The sequence below is a fragment of the Myxocyprinus asiaticus genome, chromosome 47 (genome assembly GCF_019703515.2).
Source record: "Myxocyprinus asiaticus isolate MX2 ecotype Aquarium Trade chromosome 47, UBuf_Myxa_2, whole genome shotgun sequence".
Taxonomy (NCBI): Eukaryota; Metazoa; Chordata; class Actinopteri; order Cypriniformes; family Catostomidae; genus Myxocyprinus; species Myxocyprinus asiaticus.
The window spans coordinates 28,782,501-28,797,012 of NC_059390.1; the positions used below are offsets into that span (position 1 = coordinate 28,782,501).

The following is a 14,512-nucleotide window of genomic DNA, read 5'->3' on the forward strand; positions in this document are numbered from 1 at the left end:
TGTGTGAGAAGTGCCCGACAAGACAACCACATCTATGGCAAGTGCTACAAGAAGCATGGGGTGAAATGTCACCTGAGTATCTGGACAAACTGACAGCTAGAATGCCAAGGATCTGCAAAGCTGTCATTGCTGCATGTGGAGGATTTTTGAAGTAGTTTAAGAAGTTCTGAAAAAAAAAAATTCAAATTGTAATAGTAATTTTTCACGTTATTAATGTCCTGACTGTACACTGTGATCAGTTGAATGCCACTTTGGTGAATAAAAGTACCGATTTCTTTCCATAAGTGCAAAATTTTTTACATTATTCCAAACTTTTGGCCACCAGTGTATATATAAAAAGGAGTCAATGCATCACAGTGTTTTGTTTCACTAATAAAGTTGATTTACCTGAAAGTTCTTAACAATTGGTATGTAATCCTGAATATAAAACTGAAGATCTCCAATGCGTGGCCATATCTGTGGTCTGCATACAAAAAGCATTTAAAACAAATAACAGAAGTAATTGTGCAACACAGTGCAAGAATGCTAGCAATTTATAGTCTGCCAAATTACCTGCTCATCTAGGTGTGTTAATAGGGCTTTCAACTCATCTTCAACTTCTTTCGGAGTGATACATCCTGATCAGACCTTTGGCATTGACCTCCAGGACTTTGTGGAAGTTGAGTGCAGATCAACTCCAGTAATTCTTTTAAATTCTACATATACCTTCAAAACAAAATCAGGTCATAAGTAAAAGATACTGTACAGTGGACACATTCATGAAGTTAACTTAATACCTGTTTTTTTTTTTTTTTTTACTCCCTCTTTTCTCTCCAATTTGGAATGCCCAATTTCCAATGTGCTCTAAGTCCTCGTGGTGGCCTAGTGACTTGCCTCAATCCGGGTGGTGGAGGCAAATCTCAGTTGCCTCTGCATCTGAGACCGTTAATCCGTGCATTTTATCACGTGGCTTGTTGAGCGTGTTACTGCGGAGATCTAGTGTGTGTGGAGGCTCACGCTATTCTCCGCGGCATCCATGCACAACTCAACACGTGCCCCACCGAGAGCGAGAACCACATCATAGTGACCACGAGGAGATCAACAGAGAAATAATTAGAATTTTTAAAAAAATCTTTAAAACATTTTGAGACTTTATCTCATCATACAACAAGTTTATGAACTTTTGTACATTCTATAGTTACTGTTCATACTATCACTATGTCCTCTTCAGAATCTTTCAGATTAATTCACATTTATGAGTACAGCAATAAAAGCATAAGGATTCCTCCTGAAGACTTCTTGGCATTTTACGTTTGTTCAGTTGTGGTGTCCATTGAAATGGACATTAAAAAAATCTAATAAAAACATGAGTTGACAAAAAAAGTTTTTTTCAGACTCGTTTCTATACTGGAGAAGAGTAAATATCAGCTGGGTAAAAACATTTTTGCTCAGTAGAAAAAATCAGGGCTGAACTTTTCCATGCGCATGTGGAAATTATAAAACACGTTTAAATGACAGAAATCACTTTGAATATGTTTTCGTTATGTTTTACATGAGATTCACAAAGTCTGAAAATTTATATTAATTCCGTTCCACTCACCTGTGCACAGTGTGAACTTCACACCTTCATGCCCGGGCAGGAAAGTCAAACTCATCAGCAGCAGAGTGGAGATGGGCAGATTGATCTAGAAAAAAATGACTACTGATGCTGATTCCAAGGTTTCCTTCTGTGTATGGATCCTCACATAATAGTACATGATTTAATAACAATTATTATGTATCCATCACTAAAATTAATTAAATTACCTAGTATGTCAAGACATAAAAAATTAAGGTTATCTTGCCTAGTTGTGTTGGATGGGAACTATTTCTCCCTCCACTCCCAATGTTTCAGCAGGCCAGTCGCTCATTTAAACAAAAAATATTATTTAATTAGTTATTACAGAGGATTTGGGTGTTTTAGTCCAGTCAACATCAGACAGGGTACACATTGACTGGATTTGAATATGACACTTCATTCAAAGTTATTGTAAAATATTTATGCAAACGTAATATAATATGTCATCTTAGCTACACCCACACAAAAATGCTGATTGAACTTACATATTTTTGCTCTTCCAAAAATGTATTAGTTGGATTTTTTTACAGTGTACAATTGTCTTAATCAATGTTAGTTATAAAGTGGGTTGTGGTCAGCAGGATAGCGTTAGGGTTTGGCATGACACCGAACTGAGTGCTCATGAAGCAAAAATGGTTGCATTTATGTCACACACCTCTGGGGATGCATAAGCCAACCAAGCAGCTGCCATTGTGATGAATAAGTATACAAATGGAAGCTAACAGGAATGCTCACAGCATCAATGAAAAAAAAAAAAAAGACACCTGGAATCATGAGCAGAAATATCAGAGGAAGAGGAGGAGCCATTCTACAGAAAAACTATTACACACACACACTAAAACATCTTTAGCTTGATAAACATTTTCATTAAACATCTTCCATTGCACAAGAAACACTACACTTATATCTTTCACTTTTAGTAGTTTTTACACTACTGAAACTCATAGGCTAAGTGAAAAGGTTTCTCATTACAAGTCTCGTGTAGATAGCAGTAATTGAACATTATGCATGATCAAGTTTAACTCTTACTGTGTTCTAGTGAGTCTGATCTTCAACACTCAAATAAGGCAATGAGAGCTGTCTTCACTTTTAGAATAAACTGCATGTGCACACTGAAAATTTGTCTTCCTCTTTTTTCACTCAAATTGTTTGTCCTCTTTTTGTGACCTGCTGCCTCCTGTCAGCACAGCAACAACTGAACTGAAGCCACTTGGGGAGAAAAAGTCCCTGGTCAAGATGGTAAAAAAAGAAAAGAAATGTTGAACATGTACAGTATGTGTAGGTCACCCAAAAATTTAAATTGTCATGACTCACCCTAAAGTCTTTCTGAGGACCACAAGAGAAGTTTGACAGAGCTGCTCTTTTCCATATAGAAAAAAGCAGATGGGGGCTGGATCTTTCCAGCTCCAGAAAGGACATATAGGACACCACAGTAGTCCTTACAAATTGGGCATTTTCTTCCAAGTCTTTTGAAGCCATACGATAGCTTTGATGAGAAACAAACGTTTTTCACAGAATTGTACATTCTGCATGTCTTCTACTGCCACAATACTACCACAATACCATTTCTGCTGAATGCACGGAGTAACCAGATGACCTGCTTATGCAACAATTCAGAGCATGCTGCCATAAATACTTTATTTTACAGTGCAGTGCACTCTCAAATCAGCTTCATCAATCCTAATCTGACATAGCAGTCTCCAACATTCATGCACCATACATCATTCACATACCACTCAATCCAAATAAATGTTTATGAGTAAAACACCAAGCAGACTGAGGTTAGAAACCTACAACAGAATAGACCTTATAGCACAATCTTTTTTTCTGAGGGATAGAAGTACAGTCTCTTCAATGGGTTGTGCAGTACAGTATAAAAGTCCTAGATCACACTTAAGTTTCACAACTGGTGTATTTTGGAAATACATGATCAGCACTAATTTAAACAGTACAACCCATTGAAAAGACTGTACTTCAATCCCTCACAGCCTTGTTTTCAGTCCCTCACATCAGAACATTGCTTTATACATATCGCCTCCTACTGGACAGATAAAACATGTTTCCAATACTTACTGTACATTTAGATCAAACCTTTTTTTTTTAAAGCAGGGGTGGTTCTAGGGTCATTGGACCTCTGTGGATACGTATGGGGTCATACTTTGATGAAACATCGTAATATAATAAACTTTATAATAAGTTTAAATGTTACATCTGTGGAGTATTATTTATATAGTAAATCTTAAAATTTTACTGAAATTAAAAACTAAAAGGTTCCACTACTTTTTTTTTTCAGCCTCAGAAATGCTCAATGATGAGAACTTGCATGCTTTTAGTTCTAAGTACTTTAAAAAATGATAAAAAAATAAAAATAAAAAAATAAATAAAATCCCTTTCAAATTTTCATAGTTTGCACATTGTGAACAACTGACAGTTTTATAGCCTATTGTAGATTTGTTGGGTGTTTTAAGTTACTATAGAATAGGTGCTTTTGAGAAAAGATAAAGTTGCTATAGATTTGCCAAAATTTGTGAGGTTTATGCCTTAAATTTATTATATATATATATATATGTGTGTGTGTGTGTGTGTGTGTGTGTGTGTGTGTGTGTATATATATATATAATATGTGTGTGTGTATATATATATATGTGTGTGTGTGTGTGTGTGTGTGTGTGTGTGTGTGTGTGTGTGTATATATATATATATATATATATATATATATACACTACCGGTCAAAAGTTTAGGGTCACTTACTCATTCTTTATTATTATTATTTTTCACATTTAAGGATAATAGTAAAGTCATAAAAAACTATAGAAGAACAGAAATGGAACTAGGGGAATTATGTTGTGACTAAACAAAATCCAAAATAAATCAAAACTGTGTTATATTTTAGCATCTTCAAAGTAGTCACCCTTTGCCTAGAATTTGCAGACATGTACTCTTGACATTTTCTCAACCAACTTCTTGAGGTATCACCCTGGGATGCTTTTTAAACAGTATTGAAGGAGTTCACATCTATATTGGGCACTTATTTGCTGCTTTTTCTTTATTATTTGGTCCAAGTCATCAATTTCGAAAACTTTTTTTTTTTAAATAAAATGTTCGTTTTGTAATGAAATAAATTAATATGGTGGCACAATTATATTTTTGTCTACAAAACTAATTTCAAACACTTAAGCATACACCTTCAGATCAAAAGATTTTTAAGATCATGAGAAACATTTCAGTCAAGTAACCCCAAACTTTTGAACAGCAGTGTATATATATTATACAGTTGCAATCAAAATTATTCAACCCCACTGACCAGCAATACATTGTGGTGATGTAAATTAAAATACATAAACTAAAACCTCAGTAAACAGTCAAAGTACATTTTTAATACACATTTGAGTGATTTTGAGAACAAAGAGTTCAGTTTACCCAAATAACTAATTCTCTCCAAAAATGTCATGTCAAAAATATTTAACCCCCAAAGTCAATCATTTGTGGAGCATCCTTTATCCTTAATAACAGCAAATAAATGTTTCAGGTAAGTGTTCTCAGGCTTTGGAAAGCTCTCTATTAGAATGTTTACACATTTCTCATGAGCAAAAACTTCCAGCTCATTGACATTCTTTGTTTTCTGTGCTGCCACTGTTTCCTTGAAATCCCAACAAAGGTTTGCAATGGGATTTTAATGATGGACTGAAAGGGCCATTTAAGGACATTCCACGACCTATCCTTGAACCAGATTTTGGACAACTTGGATGTATCCTTGGTGTTATTGTCTTGCTGGAAAGTCCAGTGATCACCGAGCTTCAATTTACAAACTGAAGGCATCACAATTTTCATGCCAAAATGGCTTGATACCTGAAAGAATCCATGGTGTCAGTCACATAGTCAGGATAGCCGTTTCCTGCAGCCGCAAAACACCCCCATAACAGGACTGACCCACCTACATGCTTGACTGTGGGGATGGTGTCGTTCTTGTCATCACCTTGTTATCTTACTCCAGACATACTGCTGACCCATGGGTCTAAAACTCATTTTCAGTTTAGTGTCATACATCTATAAAACCTTCTTCCAGGACTCCACAGGTCTTTCCTACTTCTTTCCTATTACTCCTTGAATATTCAAGTCAACATTTCCCTTGGTGAAGTTTTGCTTTCTTCCACACCCCAAGAAGGTTGCTGTTGTACCATATTTAAAAAATGAATCAAAGGTGCTGCCAACTTTGTCTATTGGAAATTGAAGTGCCTTGGAAATGTACTTTTAGCCATGACCTTTCTTGTATAATGAAATAATCTCCTCTATTATCTTTTGATACATCTTATTTTTAATTGCATTTTTTGCATAGAAATACATTTTTGCTTACAACGTTAAACTTACTTGTGTAGCCTTACATATTTAAGAAATAGCTACATGCAATAGGGGTTGAATAATTATGACATGGCTGTATTTTTTTAAAATCCTGCTATTTACAAATATTAGGTTATATATTCACACTATGACTTTGAATGTGTCACTCAACTGAAATAGATGTAAAATAAAAAAATTCTGGGTCAGAATAAAACGATAGGGAATGTTTTTTAAATCAGAATAATAATAATAATAATAATAAATTATATTGTAATTTAAGTAACATAATATATATCTCTTTTAGAGCTGTATGTAAAAGATGTAAAAGATGAAAGGTAAGAAAGTGAAGAGATTGTCTCCCAGAAATAATCTTGATGAGAAATATATTGTGCTCATACACAATATTAACGTTCAGTAACGTAACAAAAAAAATTTATTTGATTTGTTAACTTTGGGTTTGACTTTTGTCTAACTGGTTAATCCGAACGTCTGCTAGCTGCCTTGAGATGTCACAAAGGTCACATAAACTACAACACATAGAGACTGTATCACCTAAATATCATATAGAGATGGTGTCTGTTCCCCCGAGCTACCAAACACAAAACCTTCACTAAATCATTTAGAAAAAATTTGATTAAGGTCAAACTTGAACAAAACAAATTAAAGATAAACACCATATAAAGATAGGGCTACTAAACATTAGATCTCTTTCTACCAAAGCACTAATTGTAAATGAAATTATTACAGGTCATAGTTTGGATGTGCTCTGTTTGACTGAAACCTGGCTTAAACCAGATGAATATATTAGTTTAAATGAATCTTCTCCCCCAAGTTATTGTTATGAACATGAGCCTCATCTGAAGGGCCGAGGAGGAGGTGTTGCTACAATTTTTGGTGTTACATGATATACATTTATGTCTTTTGAACTAATAATGCTTAATGTGACACCGTCAGATATAGATATAAATAAAAACTCTCTGTCGTCTTTTGTCCTTGCTACAGTATATACATCACCCAGGCCTTATTCTGATTTCCTTGGTGAATTAGCAAATTTTTTATCAGACTTTGTAGTTACTGTAGATATAGCTTTAATTGTTGGTGACTTCAGCATTCACATAGATAATGAAAATGACACATTGGGATTAGCATTTATCGATATTCTCAATGCTCTTGAAGTCAGACAAAATGTAATAGGACCAACTCATCACCATAATCATACACTAGATTTAATTCTGTCATATGGAGTTGATGTTGATAATATAGAAATTCTGCCACAGAGCGATGACATCTCGGATCATTACCTCATCTCTTGTATGCTGCGATCAGCTAATGTTACTCAATCTACACCACACTATCGTTCAGGTAGAACTATTCTCTCGACAGCTAAAGATAGCTTCACTAATAATCTTCCAGATCTATCTCATACACTCAGTAAACCCCAAAGCCTAGAAGAACTTGATGTAATCACAGAAAATATAAATACAGTCATCTCTAGCTCTCTTGATAAGGTCGCCCCCTTTCAATAAAGAAAATTTAAGAAAAAAGCCCTGCACCATGGTACAATGATCACATTCATGCTCTCAAGAGAGCAGCTCGTTAAATGGAGCACAAGTGGAAGAATACAAAATTAGAGGTATTTCGTGGTGCATGGAAGGATAGTGTCTGTAGCTACAGACAGGCACTAAAAGCTGCCAGGTCAGCATATTTTAGCAAACTCATAGAAAATAACCACAACAATCCTAGGTGTTTATTCAGTACTGTGGCTAAATTGATTAGGAATAAAGCATCGACTGAACCAGATATTCCATCGCAGCACAATAGTAATGAGTTCATGAATTTCTTTACTGATAAAATTGAAATAATCAGAAATAAAATTGGAATTACGCAATCATCTGTCACAGTACCTCAGAAAACAGTGTCTCATAATTTTCCTCACGTGCAACTTCAATCCTTCGCTGTCATAGTTCATGAAGAGCTAACAAAACTTATAGAAACATCAAAAGCCACAACATGTTTGTTAGATCCAATACCAACCAAGCTCTTAAAAGAAGTATTCCCAGCAATCTCAGAACCTCTTCTTAATATTATTAACTCCTCACTATCCTTAGGACATGTCCCAAGAAACTTTAAAATGGCAGTTATCAAACCGCTTATTAAGAAGCCACAACTTGATCCTGGAGAACTGGCTAATTTTAGACCGATTTCAAATCTCTCGTTTATGTCAAAAATACTAGAAAAGGTAGTATCCTCCCAAATATGTTCATTTCTACAGAGAAATAGTATATATGTATATCTATCCCACAATAGATCACAACATTCTCTTGAATAGGCTGGAGAATTATGCTGGCATTTGTGGAGTTGCATTAGCATGGTTTAGGTCCTATTTAGCAGACCGCTACCACTTTTTCTATGTAAATGAGGAATTGTCAAACCAAACAAAAGAAAAGTATGGAGTGCCAAAGGGATCAGTTTTAGGGCCTTTGCTTTTCTCCTTGTATATGCTTCCCCTAGGAGATATTATCAGGAATCGTGGAATAAGTTTCCACTGATATGCCGACGATACCCAACTTTATATTTCTTCAAAACCTGATGAGATTTCACAATTCTCCAAATTGGCAGAGTGTATCAATGAAATAAAAGATTGGATGGCCAGAACTTTCCTTCTACTCAATTCCGACAAAACAGAGGTACTAATTAGTGGACCAAAAATCTCTAAAAATAAGCAGCTAAAATATAATTTGACTCTCGATGGTTGTACTGTTGCATCGTCTTCAACAGAGAAGAACTTAGGTGTTATATTTGATACCAATCTGTCATTTGAAAATCTAATTACCAATGTTTGTAGAACAGCATTCTTCCACCTAAGAAATATTGCTAAATTATGACACATGCTCTCTGTTGCTTATGCCAAAAAACTAATTCATGCGTTCATGACCTCAAGACTAGATTATTGTAATGCATTATTGGGAGGATGTCCAGCAAGATCAATAAATAAACTTCAGTTGGTTCAAAATGCAGCAGCCAGAGTGCTGACGAGAACCAAGAAATATGATCATATTAGCCCCATTTTATCATCGTTACATTGGCTACCAGTTAAATTTCGTATTAATTTTACAATTCTGTTAACTACGTACAAAGCTTTTAATAGCGCCGCAGTACTTAAGTGACCTTCTACCACGCTATATTCCATCACGTTCATTACGATCGCAAAATTCTGGCCTGTTAATAGTTCCTAGAATATCAAAATCCACAAAAGGAGATAGATCCTTTTCATATTTGGCCCCTAAACTATGGAATAGTCTCCCTAACACTGTTTGAGATGCAGACACACTCACTCAGTTTAAGTCTAGACTAAAGACACATCTACTTAGCCAGGCATACACCTAATTTATCCTTCAACTCACAACTAGGCTGCTTTAGTTAGGTCTGCCGGAACCAGAAACAGTGATCATGATCTATAACTCTGCATTAAATTGAATGGCATCTATGCTAATATTATTTTATTTGTTTCCCTGTCTCAACCTCGGGACTCCTATCCTGAGGTCACCAAAACCAGCCAGATCCAGCTTAGTTCCTACTTGGTGTTGGACTCCACTTCTACGTGTCTCTGAGTGATGACGACTAATAGCAGCCGGTGCCAGCCAAACATCACTTCAGTCTATTACGATGGACTTCAGAGGATGAACTGATGCCAACTCCAACCATAAGACATGGGATACTTCATATGCCATAGTCTGAACCTTGGATTTAGGATAGACATCACCGATATTACCAGCCAGGTTGAACTGCGATGCACCTAACTGATCTCTGCCTACATCACCTCAGTCTACTGATGGACTAACCTCTTGAAATAGAATACATAGACTATCATTTAATTGCCAACAAAACCCTTCATCAGCCAACTAACAAGGACAATTGCATCTATGTGAACTTCTGCAGTTAATCCAAGATGAACTTCAAAGACATTAGTGATTAATCTTACAGTTCATACAAAATCTTTGTTTAAACACTGGCCCTTAACACTTACGTAGTTTACTAATTTTAAACCATGACATGCACTATACATAAGTAATATTGGCATTATATTCATAATGTTAGCCAGAGGGGAACTGGACCCCACAGTGAGCCTGGTTTCTCCCAAGGTTATTTTTCTCCATTAACCAGCATCTTATGGAGTTTTGTGTTCCTTGCCACAGTCGCCTTCGGCTTGCTCACTGGGGTTGTAAATACAATTATTATTTAATAACTTTTTTTTTTCACAATCGTATTTTATCAAACTACACAATAATGACTCTAAGACATTATAAATATCACAGTTTTATATTCTGTTAATGCCTTCTGTAAAGCTGCTTTGAAACAATGTGTGTTGTGAAAGGCGCTATACAAATAAAAATGATTTGAATATATTGGCATAATCTAATTGGTGTCTACTTTTTTTTTAAAAGGTAAGTCATGAATGGAAATTATATATTGTATAATGCACATACATTTTAACCTTAAATGTTGATGTTGAATAAATGTTATGTCCATTTGTCAACTACCCATTTTACAATTACTTGATTATTTCACATTTATTAATTATTTTGCTTATATGTGCAATTGTTTTCACATTGTACTGTCCTGAAAAAAACATCAATTAATTTTTGTCTCTTATACCATATTCATAATTTGACTGGTCTGTAAGAAACATCTTATTTCCATAACCATACATTTATTGTTAAATTGTTTAAATTGCTAAAACATTAAAACTAAAATGTGACTGAAATATAGAAGCATATCAAAATGCACAGTGTGGCTAGAAATGACATTTCAATATACTGACTAGAGCTGCACGATTCTGGATAAACTGGGAATCACAATTTTTTGCTTAGAATAAAGATCACGATTCTGAAGAAAAATGCTTATTTCAGTGATTTACAAAACCTGGACATAAGGGTATTAAACAAAGTAACATAATTTACTAGTGGTTCTGACAAAATGTTCTCCGCTTCAATCTATGCAAAAATACAATAAAGTTGTAAATCAAATATATTTAATTTCAAATGTCCTAAGTCCACAAGAGGGTGCAACGAATACCATACAAATCAAACAGCACCTTGTTATTATTGCAAAAAAATAAAATAAAATAAATAACAATTCTGTTAAAAACTGCATAATAAAAGTCAGATCTGTGTAATGCCGGTAATTTTTTAGCATCGGTCGGTGACTATTAAAATATTGAACTGAGCAGAGTTTCTGTCACACTCCTAAAAATGATTTAACCTGTTTCTCACATGCTAAGTAAAAAGCAAAACGAGCAGAAAAAAAGCTTCATTAACAGTTCTGTGTGTTAGTACTTAGTATTGCACTTGTAAGCAAATATGCAATAAAACACTATTATTTTACAAAAGTATTCTTTAATAAATATTAACAATTTAAATTAAAACAATGTGGCCTTCGGTGTTTCTCTTTTAAAAGATTGCTTCAAGCTTGTAAAGGAGTTATTCAAGAGCTAGTAAATAAATAGAGAACAGAGTAAACAGTGCTTTAAGTTTTTTAGCAATAGTAATTATGATATAAAACATTAAAAAAGGTAATTTAATGCAAAATGAACCTATTGCAATACTTGACACTCTTTTTAAAAGTATTCACAGCGCTTCACTTTTTCCACATTTTGTTATGTTACAGCCTTATTCCAAAATGGATTAAATTCATTATTTTCCTCAAAATTCTACAAACAATACCCTATGATGACAATGTGAAAGAAGTTTGTTTGAAATCTTTGCAAATTTATTAAAAATAAAAAACGAAAAAAAAAATCACATGTACATAAGTGCATCCTGTACAGGTGCATCCTGTTTCCACTGATCATCCTTGAGATGTTTCTACAACTTGATTGGAGTCCACCTGTGGTAAATTCAGTTGATTGGACATGATTTGGAAAGGCACACACCTGTCTATATAAGGTCCCACAGTTAACAGTGCATGTAAGAGCACAAACCAAGCCATGAAGTCCAAGGAATTGTCTGTGGACCTCCGAGACAGGATTGTATCGAGGCACAGATCTGGGGAAGGGTACAGAAAAATTTCTGCAGCACTGAAGGTCCCAATGGCACAGTGGCCTCCATCATCCATAAATGGAAGAAGTTTGGAACCACCAGGACTCTTCCTAGAGTTGGCCTCCCGGCCAAACTGAGCAATCAAGGGAGAAGGGCCTTAGTCAGGGAGGTGACCAAGAACCCGATGGTCACTCTGACAGAGCTCCAGCATTTCTCTGTGGAGAGAGGAGAAACTTCCAGAAGAACAACCATCTCTGCAGCACTCCACCAATCAGGCCTGTATGGTAGAGTGGCCAGACGGAAGCCACTCCTCAGTAAAAGGCACATGACAGCCCGCCTGGAGTTTGCCAAAAGACACCTGAAGGACTCTCAGACCATGAGAAACAAAATTCTCTGGTCTGATGAAACAAAGATTGAACTCTTTGGCCTGAATGGCAAGCGTCATGTCTGGAGGAAACCAGGCACCGCTCATCACCTGGCCAATACCATCCCTACAGTGAAGCATGGTGGTTGCAGCATCATGCTGTGGGGATGTTTTTCAGCGGCAGGACCTGGGAGACTAGTCAGGGTCGAGGGAAAGATGAATGCAGCAATGTCCAGAGACATCCTTGATGAAAACCTGCTCCAGAGAGATCTGAAATTGGCTGTGCACTGACGCTCCCCATCCAACCTGATGGAGCTTGAGAGGTCCTGCAAAGAAGAATGGGAGAAACTGCCCAAAAATAGGTGTGCCAAGCTTGTAGCATCATACTCAAAAAGACTTGAGGCTGTAATTGGTGCCAAAGGTGCTTCAAGAAAGTATTGAGCAAAGGCTGTGAATACTTATGTACATGTGATTTTTTTTTTTTTTTTTTTCATTTTTTTTTTTTATAAATTTGCAAAGATTTCAAACAAACTTCTTTCACATTGTCATCATGGGGTATTGTTTGTAGAATTTTGTGGAAAATAATGAATTTAATCCATTTTGGAATAAGGCTGTAACATAACATGTGGAAAAAGTGAAGCGCTGTGAATACTTTTCGGATGCACTGTAGATCTACATTAATACTGATTTGATGCAGTAAGAATGCCTGAATGCCTATAACAGACAGCATGCAGCTTATGTACATTTAGACATTGCACAGATCTAACACTTTGAAGAAATTATCCCATCTGCTTATGCATTAACGGCTGTGTTTGCTTTAATATCTCATCAAGACAGATTTAATCCTGTCTGTTTACACTGGTAATTCATTAACAGCTATGTTTACATTAATATCACCTAAAGAGGGGTATTTTGATTAAAAACAGTGCAGAATCTCATGCAGGAGCGCTGCATTCATCATGAGACACAAGCGCATGGGCAGACACACACATGTGAGATTTGGAAAGCAGTCGGCTGTGATCAAACAGCTCACAGGTAGCGAATTTAGTCAGATCTGTGTAATGCCGGTAATTTTTTAGCATCGGTCGGTGACTATTAAAATATTGAACTGAGCAGAGTTTCTGTCACACTCCCAGCTAATCATGGCTGCACCCTGCAGTTAGTAAAGCACTGCTGGACAAACGTCTTTGGCTGTTGCGTTTAGTTTATTCAGCACCTCATGCAGGAGCGTTGTGTTTTGTAGATGTCACATAAAGTTTATCAACATTTAAAAACATGTCTTGAAGTGAATTTTCAATTTAAATTTGACAGCCTTACAAATGCATGCCATGGGAACATTAATATACATTGAAGAATCGTTGTCATTTAGAAATCATATCACGTGGGTGTCTGAATCGAGATCGCGATCTTCTAAGATTAATCGTGCAGCTCTATTATTGACATGATCTAATTGGTGTGTCTACTTAAAAAAAAAAAAAAAAAAAAAAAACGTTTTAATGTGCCTCAACCACCCATTTTACAATTATTTGAGTTCAGGGGCGGATCTAGGAATGTTTTCATGGGGTGGCATGCAGACTATGAGGGGTGGCAACACCAAAGCCAATACCCATGTGTAGTTCTTATGGATCAAGGTACCATTATCATACTTGGCTATGTCTCAGCATGTCACGTTTCATGCATAATTATTAAATATGTATTAGCCTTCAGCTTTTATTTGTATAGGTAATGTGTACTTGATAGATGACATATGAGTAGGGGTGGGTAAAAATATTGTTTTTCTGATTAATCGCTATCTTCATTTGAACGATCTCGATTCTTAAATCCCAAGATCGATCTTTCACTTAATGCGCAACCCTCTACTACAGTGAGAGTAAATCACTCACATTTGCAACCAAGTTTTGCGCTATGCAACTTAAGTGAGTATACTTGGCAATGGGCTGGTAAATGTTTACCTTTCACTCACCAGTAATTGTGTAGTTTATTCGTGAAGTGTTCAGCAGCAAGATCCTTTCACAGCATATTGAGAGTAAAAGTTGTTCCGTGTAACGTGTGTCCAAGACGAGATCCACGCAACCCATTTGTCATTGAATACTGTGTCTTTTAATACCCTTTCTGTTCTTTACAGTCTCTACAAGATGTTATGTATCTACAGTGCATTCATAAAGTATTCAGACA

At 35.8% G+C, this 14,512-nt stretch overlaps 1 long non-coding RNA gene across 1 annotated transcript; it reads right to left on the reverse strand.

Annotated features, from left to right (window-relative positions):
• Positions 1 to 72: 72 nt before the first annotated feature.
• Positions 73 to 1,966, reverse strand: LOC127437034 (uncharacterized). The gene is made up of 4 exons (XR_007896502.1): positions 1,580 to 1,966; positions 553 to 705; positions 388 to 463; positions 73 to 166 (listed from the first exon to the last, which is right to left on the reverse strand). It is a non-coding gene; the product is annotated as an uncharacterized LOC127437034 (long non-coding RNA).
• Between the last annotated feature and the right edge of the window lie 12,546 nt (positions 1,967 to 14,512).